An 11,390-nucleotide genomic window follows, 5' to 3' on the forward strand; every position below is an offset into this window, starting at 1 on the left:
GCTGAAAGTGTAGTTAAAACCATATTTCTCATGTCAGTCAGTGCCATTATAATCAGAAAATTTGTAAGAATATGTTTTTCTGGAACTGCTGTGCCTTTCCAGTTATTTGTGGAAACCATAGATGTGCATTAATCAAAAGCTGGAGGTAAAGAGACTCCTCAGTGCATAACTAAGACAGTATCAGCAACAACAAAAATCATATTTGTTAAATCGGAAATTGTCGACGTGGGTTCCAAAGCAGCCTGCCGATAAGCAGAAGCTGTCTGCAAAGTAAAGACCTATATGAGACTTGCCAACTGGATGTGTACGAGGATATCAGCTGAGCCATCGGTTGATGTGGACGACATTGAGATCAGCTTATCTGCTGGAATTGTGGCTGACCTTTACTTTGCGGCCTCCCTGAACTGATACTGTGCTATATTTATTCCATTCAATAAGTCTACTGCCAGTTTAAAGAAACACATCCGCTATGAATCAAAGCAGCTGATACAAATACTGATGTGTTGGTGTGATTTGGCATTACCCCTCACTTCAGTGTAGTATCATAGGCCACTGGTAATAGCTTGGACATTAAGAAGGAAGGTGATGAATTAAACATGTTAAATTAAAGGTTTGCGCAGCCACTCTCCATAACCAACAACTTTTAACCAGTGTGCCCTTTGCAAAGCACATTAAAAGTTCTTGTAGAGACATTCAGTGGAATGTGAGCCTGAACTATGCGACTGATACATAACACCGAACACTAATCCGAGCTAATTTTTCATGTACTACAGTCTGGTGTTTTACCCAGTTGATGATGAAATCTATGGTTAGTAATAACAACATATCCAATGGCCCGTTTACACCTTCACTGCATTCTTTTTCCCCCATCTCATTCCAGTGATGCCTTCATAGCGTGGATGGAAAACAAACTGAAGTATAATTTTAAGGTATTCAAAGGTTACATGAAAAACTGGGCAGTTTGATACAGTTTAGTTTAAGTTAAATTGGTTAGTTTAAGGTATTAGTTTTTAGTTGGTGAGGTTTACAGTAATACACTGTGTTGGACTGGTGTAGCACAGGCTGTGGTGTTTGTCGTCAGGCATCAATTAAAATGTATGTTTATGTAACACCAGCTTATATCTAGAATAACTTAGTTGTCCAAATCCACAAAGAGCAGTGATTTTCAAAGCAGCAGCAGCACAACACAAAGAAAACAAGTCTATAAAATACAAATTAGTATGTGACTTATTTAAAAGTAACTCTTTTCCCCATACCGAACAACTACACCTGCCAAATCCATTTTAACCCCTATGTGCGAGCCATATTCGGCACCTCTGATGCACTTTCAGAGTGAGAGAATATTAGTTTTTCGCATTGCATTGTTGTCAGCAACCTTAAATTGTTATGTTTCCTCGTAAGTGCTTGCCAAGAGTGCATCGCTTGTATTATAACTGTAAAATTTTAAAACTATTCTACTTAATTACTCTGCTGTGCAAAATGAAAGAAGCTAAAGCAGTGTACCACAAGCTTTTCATAAATGCAGGTGCACGGAAAACCTTGCAGTCTCTTAGCAACATCAGCGCAGGTAGACCTTTACAAAATCAAGATCCATGAGTCTGCTCTATATGTAATTGTAATATATCTTGCAGCACCCTTGGAAAAGATCCACTGCCAGCGCTCAGGCACAGCATTACAGAAAGGGACAGTACAGACTGGGAGGAGAGTACACTGAATGAACTCAATGAACTGAGAGCCTTACAAAGCCGTAAAAACAAAAGAAGGTGTCATGATATTGGTCCTCGAAATGATGATGCATGACTTCTGTATCTGGGCCATCAGTTGGTGATTGTTGTTAGAAATGATTCACCAAGTGCAGGGACAGATTCTCTAAAGGTAGTATTATACTCATATCTGCAGGTGCATTACGGATCAAATTTTAATGACTTTTGCTTTTAATTTGATACAGATGAATACTGCAGCAATCTTTTGTCCACCACCTTGCTTTGCCTCTGTGTATCACATCACTGATGAACAGGGAAGCTGCACGTGTGCGTGTCTCACATTCATCTGGTGAGAAGTGCAGCTTTGGGATTTGCAGCTTTGACTCTCTGCATTTTAGGACATAGGTTGCTTCTTGAAAATTTGCCCATATAGGTTATGGGAACGCGAGCGACTTAGCTGGCTCTGGAAAATTCTCCCAAATGGGCCCAGTTAACACAAGTCACATCAGCTGATTCACTCACTCCGCGGTAGGGCCCCACATCTGGTCTGCCCTTGAAGTGAATGACACTGAGGCAAAATCAACTGAATTCGAGGACAACTCGGTCTCTCTCTTTTATGTGTCAAGGAGAGAACTCCTGTTGCATCCAGTCCTGATTGGTCCATCAAGGTCCCAGTTGCCAGGCAACCATCCAGCGGTGTATGGGGCCTAGCTGACAGACAGCTGCTAATGAAGCTGAGGTGGTGGGTAGAGTGAGAGTGCTGCAAAAAAAGGCTATGCAACCTCTTTTCTCATGCCTTACACATCTTGAACTACATCTGCAAGCCCCAATTACACTGGTGCTCATATGCACATGTAATCTCATTTACTTCCTGCCCATATTAAGAGTGTATCAACAGTCACGTCTTACTCAGCCCCCTCCTTTTACACCATCTCCCTAAGCATCCTGTGACTAATATTTACGCAGAAAAAAACAGGAGCATCATACTTATATGCTCACACAAGGTTTCAGAGTGCAAAAGAAGTCTCTTTTTTATTTTGGAAATGGAGGTGTAAAGACACAGATGGCATCCACGCAAACATGACAACCACAGTGTTGATTGCTGCACATGAGTCACGCTCAGGTCACACATACAGATCCTGCACAGCAAATGTCCCTTCCAATCTGTTTGGACACACTGGGAATTCAATGGGAAATAAGAGTTACAGTCATATATTTTCCATTTATTTCCAAAAGCCACAATTTGTCTCAGTAAAACACTGGGCACGCTAGTGCATGTAAGACCAAATTTTTCTTTATGTTTCTTTAAGCTTGAAGTCCTGTAACAGTTCATGGGTGTAAAGTTTAGTGTTGCACTTTACTGTGTGCTTCAGTGGTCTACATGCTGTCACACATTTTGGTAATGCCTGAAAAAAATACACCATCTATGTGCGTGTAATGCACCCTCGCTATGCCCCTCTGCAGAGCCTTTAAGGTGCCACTCTTTGTATCCACTGGAAGAGCGACTCCATAGTGCAAGACCACTGTGAATTGTCACATTGCCCGCTCAAGGTGCAAACGACGGAAACCTCGCATCTCTGAGCAAATCTCAACACACCAGAGTCTTATTTCCAACCCGTGGTGAAAGCAATGAAGCAATATGAAGCATTTAGAATTGCATTAAAACAAAAACACACACACTTGAAAACAAAAAATTGTACTTGAAAATGTGTCTGCTGTTTTCAATGGCAGTCATCTTTTAAAGAGTGACAAAGTCCACATTTGGAGGTTGAAGAGAGGGCGGTGATTTTCCACTTTTCCAGTCAGCAAATATTGGTTTGTGTCTTGTTTGAGCTTTGGTTTTGTTTAATTTTAACTCAGATTAATTTTGTTGGACTCACTTAGTTTTGCTTTTGCTTGTTGGATTGGTTTAGGTACAAAACGCTTCTTGCTTGGGTTCAGAAGAAGGCAATGTTCTGGTTTTGTACTTTTTAACCCTTACTGAAAAAAATGAAAGTTACCCACTGCATTCAAACGTGGCGCTAATGGGTCTTTACCAACATTCATATGTATGAAGAGAGCCTCATTTCTCCAGTGTTGACATCATCAACAGTCTTTGTTTTTTGGTGGCCCATCTTTGCCATGAACATCAGTGGTTCCAACTTGGCTGCAGAAATTCTACTTCCACCTATCTTCCACCAGCACTAGTCTTGATTTGGTGGAAATGTGTGGAATCAGATCTGGGCACCGGCGCCATTGCAGTGGGATATGCAACATTCAGTGTCCTGTGAATGACAACCAGCTAGAAAAGTGATCTCAGTGTAATCAAGGTTTGGAGGTAATAACATAGTTATAATGGCATCACAGTAGGAAAAAAAATCAAATCTATTTAATCTTCCTCAGTAGTTCTGGTAGCAGTCACAGATGACAGTCACAGATGAATATATATCGCAGTGTACATTCGCGTGGACTATGTAGCCACATGACAGTTAAAGAAAGTACTTGTGATGAACACAAGGACGACCAAAAAAGCGCTGGATGGACCGAATCAAGGATGATATGAAGGCTGTGAATGTTACACCAGAAGACGCCCTTGATAGGAAGAAGTGGAGGAAGGCATGCAAGATTGCGAACCTGCGTCGCGGGATATAAAATGCTAGGAAGAAGACTTGTGATGAACACATGTGGATCCTTTTAGGACAGTAGTCAAATTCTATTAGTCTGCTGCTGTTGTTGAACACAACACTTTTGCTTCTGTCAAGAAGAGTTCTCTCAGGAAAGTGCAATTTCTTGTTAATACAATACGCAGAACATGAAATAATTATAAAAAAACAACTTATAATCAGAGATGGGCAGTAACGCGTTACTGTAATCTGATTACTTTTTAAAAGTAACAAGTAAAGTAAGGGATTACTATCGCAAAAACGGTAATTAGATTACCGTTACCTTCCTGTAGAAACGCTGCGTTACTGCGTTACTAAAACCGTGATTTTTTTGCAAGTATGTCTCATGACAATGACGTAAGCGAGTGCGATGTTCGTGACAACAGCTGTGTGCAGATCAACAATGGATAATATATCAAGTACGGGAGAGAGTATGAGCGTGCAGCGTTTAAAGCGTGGAAGTACTGACCTTACTTTGAGTTTGATTCCATAAAAAGTGACAAAAACATCAGTGTCGGTTGTGCGTGGGAAGAAAACTTCTTTTTACAGTGAAAAAAAACCCCTAAACAAGCACCGACGTAATGGGAAATTCACAGAGAAACTCGCGGATTCTTCCACTGACCGCTGCGGCACACCTGCACCAGGGTAAACCTCCGCCAACGCCACTCCTGCTTTACAGGTGAAAATAGAGCAAAAGGACCGCTAGTCTTTGACTTTATTTATTTTCTGCTATGTTTTACTTGCATCTATTTGAAAGACTGAGTGTAAACACAAAACATATTTTATTTTATGTGCTGGAATGTGCAGAAAATAGGTTTAAATGTTAAACTAATTTCTTCAAGTCAGAGAATGGTGCATATAATTTAATTTTTACTTGATGCATAAAATTAAAAGATTAAAACTGATAAAACAAGTTTAAAAAAGAGACTTTTCCATTTGATTACTTTTTGTATGATGGATTATGTAAAAAAAAGTAGAATTGGGCTGAAAGATCTATCGCTTTATCACCTATTCGGGTTGTAAATCGTGTTTTTAAAAAGTAACTAAGTAACTAAGTAATTAATTACTTTTGAAAATAAGTAATCAGTAAAGTAACAGGATTACTTTTGGGGGAAGTAATCAGTAATTAGTTACTGATTACTTTTTTCAAGTAACTTGACCAACACTGCTTATAATACATGACAGACAGCTTTTGTTTTAATTTGTAAACAGTCAGCCAACACATTGCAGTCATTCTGGGTCAGCCTGCACCCATGAATGCAGCTCGTCTGTCACATGTCTCTTTGGTCCAGTTCCCAAGTTTTCAAAAATTATGTATTATCTGTTTGCTCCACAAACTATGAAATACTGATGGCATGGCTCCCGCCACACATAGCAAACTGACTGTCTTATTGCAGTTTTAATGCAAGTCTTATAAAAGATGGCAGCTGACTGCAAGTGGTCGTAGACCTGCTCCCTGTCTTCGAAACAACAACCATTTCGAAGGCAACAAGACGTCAAGTTCATTGCACGTGCAGTAGCTTTGGTTTGTGCCTCAGTCTCAAAGTGCTGATTTCCCCAATGTGACCCTCTGGTGGTGCCTGATTTTAATAACAGAAAAACATTCTCCTGCACGAATGTTAATATTTTTCAAACTGCTCCAATCATGTGAGAAAAGATATTTCGGTAAACAACGCGAATCATATGGATGCTGTAGTGGTGGAGGGGCTGAAACAGCAGGCTGCGATGCAGTGCAGCAGTGGCACTGTAATGTCACAGGGGGAGAGGGGAAATTTTGCAGCTCAAATAGACCACCAAACTGGAGGGTATGTTTGATATATCACGCGAGGAGAGACGAGCGAGGAGAGAGGGATGTTGCAAGGGTATGACACAGCACAGCTCTGGTTGTTTGCCTGAAAAACTAGTACGAAATCGAGTATAAAATCGAATTAAAGGATGGCTCTTAATCTTCTTTCTAGGACCTACTATATGCCAACTGTGATTTTGATGCACCATTGTTTTTAATAGAAGCTAAATATATTGATTATGTTCAGTATTATTTCTGTCTGCTTGTTAGACCCGTCCCCTTCCGCGTTTTGAAATCTGCACCACAGACACCCAGCTTGTTGCATTATGTCTGACATCTTTCACATGCTATGAATCCTGATATGTGGAATAAAAAAGATTTTCTGGTCCCTTGGTAGATATGATCCTCCCCTCAAGGTCCTCCAGCAGCGTCTTCAGGCAACATCTGATTGATGGCGCTCCATTAAGGTTTTATGAGGCCAATGTCAGAGGGCCGCGTACTCTCACCTGCAGCGAGGAATGATAGACCACATGTCTGCCATGTCATGGGATTATGCAGTGAGGGTAGAAATAGTTATCCTATTAAGAGAAGCTTGTATTTTTTTTCTTTTCTTTTATTTACAGATGAAAATTCATCAAAGATATTTCAGTGTTTCTATACAACTACAAAATATAGCCCCCTGATTGTCTTCGAGCTCTTAAACTCACTCTGACTTCTTATCTCACAGATAAAAACTGACTTTTTAAATTGTGTAAAATGCCAGAGTGGCCCCTACCCTGCTGGCTTGTATTATATTGTCCTCCTAAATGTTGCCCTCTCGTTTTCATAGGCAAAGTGTCTGGGTCCTGCTCAGAGGCCAAATAGGCATCGCACATAAATAATTCAAGCTAGCAGTAGCAAATGCAGGATACACTTAGTGTCCTGAGAGACCGGAAACCAGCACATCTCACCAGTGCAAGACTGGTTATTGAGAATGATGCAATGGAAGAAGCTTTGGCGTCTTTCTTTGACAGTACACGAGTTAAATATTTTACTGATAAAAATCTCACGAGTATATTCATGGCAAATATAGAGCTATGAATGCATTTGAGGGTTGTAATTGGTTGGGGTTAAAGTGCAGTGTAGCCTGGTACTAGAATTGCTGTTTGAAGGCAACTAGGCATTAGCTTTTGATGTGAAGCTTTTCATGTCAGAACTGCAGAAATTAACAGCCTCTTGCTGTCCCAAGGGATTGATGAAAATAAAGGTGGGTCAAAACATCAAAACATCCACTTTAACTGGATGAAAAAATGACAGAAAGAAACCAAAACTGAAGAAAACACTGACGGGGTGTTGAATTAATCACTTAATTAAGTGACTTGATAATTAGGAATCATCTATAATGCCAGGGAATCATTCCTTGAATGTGCTGCCAAACAACTTCAGTTCCCCTTCAATGGACCTAAAACTATATCCCTCCTACAGCTTCAGCAACACTGGGCAATCTATTTAGTACTCTCAGCGGAAGTATAAATAACCAGACCAGGCGGGCTGATTAAGTCTTCTAGAGAGTGGAAAAATTTTGTATTAAATAGAAAGGCTAATTAGAAGGAGCCTTCAGGCATGAAATGGGAGTGAAGCCCTGTACAATCTGTGACTCTGTACATGCATGCATACAAAACTGCTGTCGACATGTAATCAAGAGATATCACTCCAGATGGTGATCAGCAGTGGCAGTAAGCAAACAACCAAGTCACTGTTTATTGATGTTTAATTAACAGGGCCCTGTAGACTTCCAGGTGACTAGAAGAGTGTTTTGTTTTTTTTTCTATTCAAAGCTTCAGCAGTTTTTAAAGGTTAAATTACAAACATATTATTTAAGTGGACTCCTAATTAACGATATAAGTGATCATCTTCCAATTTTTACAATCTATGATAGGAATTACAAGATCAATAAAATGGACAGTAAAAAAACAGTACAGACGAGTAAGAACAGAAGAAAGAATGAATGCATTTAAAAAAGATTTATTGAAAGAGAACTGGGGTGAAGTATATCAGGAACAGGACGTTAATAGTGCTTATAATGAATTCCTTAGAATATTTACATTACTGTACAATACCAACTGTCCAATAAAGCAATATAGTAGGAAACATAAATATATGGACTGTCCATGGATAACAAAAGGTCTGCAAAATGCATGTATAAAGAAAAATGCTCTATATAGAGAGTTCTTAAGAACGAGAACTAAAGATGCTGAAATCAGATACAAAAGATATAAAAATAGGTTAACTAATATACTTAGATTTAGTAAAAAGGAATACTATATGAAGCAATTAGATATAAATGGAAATAATAATAAAAGATTATGGGAAATCCTGAACAGTGTTATAAAACGTGGGACTGGACAAAAGAACTATCCCAAGTATTTCATTTGTAATGACCATGAAGAATACAATATGGATGTTGTGGCAAATAGTCTCAATGAATTCTTTGTAACTGCTGGACCAAATTTAGCAAGAACAATCACTCATCCTGGGAAAGCACAGGAAAAACCGGATACACTGATAGACAGAAATCCATATTCTATGTTTCTCACAGTCGTTGATGAAAGTGAAGTTTTTGAAATTGTCAAAAAATGTAAAAATCAGAAATCTTTGGATTGTAATGATATTGATATGATAGTGGTTAAAAGAGTCATTGAGGCTATTATAAAACCATTTACATACATCTGTAATTTATCATTTCAAACTGGTCGATTTCCAGACAGAATGAAAATAGCAAAAGTTATACCTCTATACAAATCTGGAAACAAACACCATTTCACAAACTACAGACCTGTCTCTTTACTACCTCAATTCTCAAAAGTTCTTGAAAAACTGTTTAAAAACCGACTGGAAAAATTTACAGATAAACATAAACTACTCACTGAGAGTCAGTACGGATTTAGATCAAGCAGATCAACATCATTGGCACTATTAGATTCAATAGAATACATCACAAATTCCATAGACAAAAAGCAATATGTGGCTGGGTTATTCATAGACTTGACAAAGGCATTTGACAATATAGATCATGATATATTAATAAGAAAACTGGAACATTATGGTGTCAGAGGGGTAGTTTTAGATTGGGTCCGGAGTTATTTAAGTGACCGAAAGCAGTTTGTGGAAATAAATGGTGGTTGTTCCTTATGTATGGACATTGCTTGTGGTGTACCCCAAGGGTCAGTTTTGGGTCCAAAATTCTTCAACTTGTACATTAACGACATCTGTAAAGTGTCCAAAGTATTAAAAATGGTTCTCTTTGCTGACGATACAAACATTTTTTGCTCTGGTGATGATCTGCAGAATTTATTGGAGGATATGACTAATGAAATAAGTAAAGTGAAGTTCTGGCTTGATAAAAATAAATTATCATTAAATTTGAATAAATCTAAACTTATGTTATTTGGAAATAGTAGTTTAAATACAAATGCAAAGATTCAAATAAATGGTGTTGATATTGAAAGAGTCAGTGAAAATAAATTTCTGGGGGAATAATAGATGAAAAACTTAACTGGAGAGCTCACGTAAGATATATTCATTCCAAAGTATCACGTAGCATTGCAATACTAAACAAGGCAAAACAGGTATTTGACAGAACATCACTTCATATTCTATACTGTTCACTGGTTTCACCATACTTAAGCTATTGTGCAGAGGTCTGGGGCAATAACTATAAAACCACATTAAATTCACTTTTTACTCTTCAAAAAAAAGCAATTCGAATCATCCACAATGCAGGTTATAGGGAACATACAAACTCACTATTTTTGAAGTCTGAAATATTGAAAATTGACGATCTAGTGAAATTCCAAACAGCACAAATTCTATTCAAAGCAAAAAATAAAGAACTGCCAGGTAATATTCAGAGTATGTTTTTTTTGAAAGAAGGAAGTTATAATTTAAGGGGTTTTTGTAACTTCAAAACAATGAAGGTACGTACCACAAGAAAAGGCTTTTGTGTTTCTGTTCATGGAGTGAAACTATGGAACAGTCTGAATATGGAATTAAAGCAATGTCCAAACATAAAACTGTTCAAAAAGAGTTATAAAAATATGATCTTCTCGACTATAAAGAAAAGGAAAATATTGAAATTAAGTGAATGTCTCTATTTAAAAAAAAAAAAAAAAAAAAAACTCATGATGTGATATTATAGTATATAGTATATCAGAAATCTGTTCACTGTTTTTATTACAAATTATATCAGTAAGGAAGCTGACTAAATATTAACTGATAATTTATGGCAAAGGGGTGGGATTAAATAAGTGTTTACTTCTTCCCACTCCCTTTCAACATGTAAATTAATAAAAAAAAATTTGTATGTAATTTGTACAGTATTTTTTTTTCTTTCTTATTTTCTTTTCTAAATGTACTTGTATATTGTTCACATGTTGAAATAAATTACCAAAAAAAAAAAAAAAAACCTTTTGTGGTCAACTTCCATGTAGAGACAAGACTTTGTAAATCAAACACACATCAGAAGGGCATCAGAACCGAAAGAATAGAAGCACTTCTCAGGTTCGGGATCATGCCCAAGGACACTTCTCAAGGACACCCAACCACCAAAGATTCAATTAGTGTATGACCTGCTCTGGCTGCTGAGCCACAGCCCCTGTGTGAAGTGATTTCATTATTTTCTTTTTTTCCATAATGAGGGAAATAGGTGCAGGGGAACAGAAGGCCAGGAGAGATTAGATGATGCATGGAAAAAGGAAGGCTTCCCAGTCTTTTTGAAAAGCTTACCTTGTGACTTACAACACATCTAGATGGATATAGATGTGGACTTAATTAATTCCACACTGGGGAAATCCATGTTACAGCAGCACAGGGATCAGAAAAGAAAAGTGAATTAGAGATATATTAGAAAACAATCCATCCATCCTCTGTCTTTATCAGAGTCACTTGGGGGCTTGAGCCTATTCCAGCTACCATAGGGTGAGAGGTGAGGTACACCCTGGACAGGTCACTAATCTGACGCAGGGCTAACACAGACAGACAAACAACCGTTCACACTCACATTCACACCTACGGGTAGTTTAGAATCACCAATTAACCTGTCCCCACTAACTGCATGTCTTTGAACTGTGGGAGGAAGCTGACATTCCCAGTGAGAACCCATGGGGGAGAACATGTAAACTAGAAAGGTCCCCACAGAAAGGCCCTGGCCAGATGGTGGAGTCAAACTCAGGACCTTCTTGCTGTGAGGCAACAGTGCTAACGACTGTATCACCAAGCTGC

Source organism: Neolamprologus multifasciatus, chromosome 17 (genome assembly GCF_963576455.1).
Source record: "Neolamprologus multifasciatus chromosome 17, fNeoMul1.2, whole genome shotgun sequence".
Lineage (NCBI taxonomy): Eukaryota > Metazoa > Chordata > Actinopteri > Cichliformes > Cichlidae > Neolamprologus > Neolamprologus multifasciatus.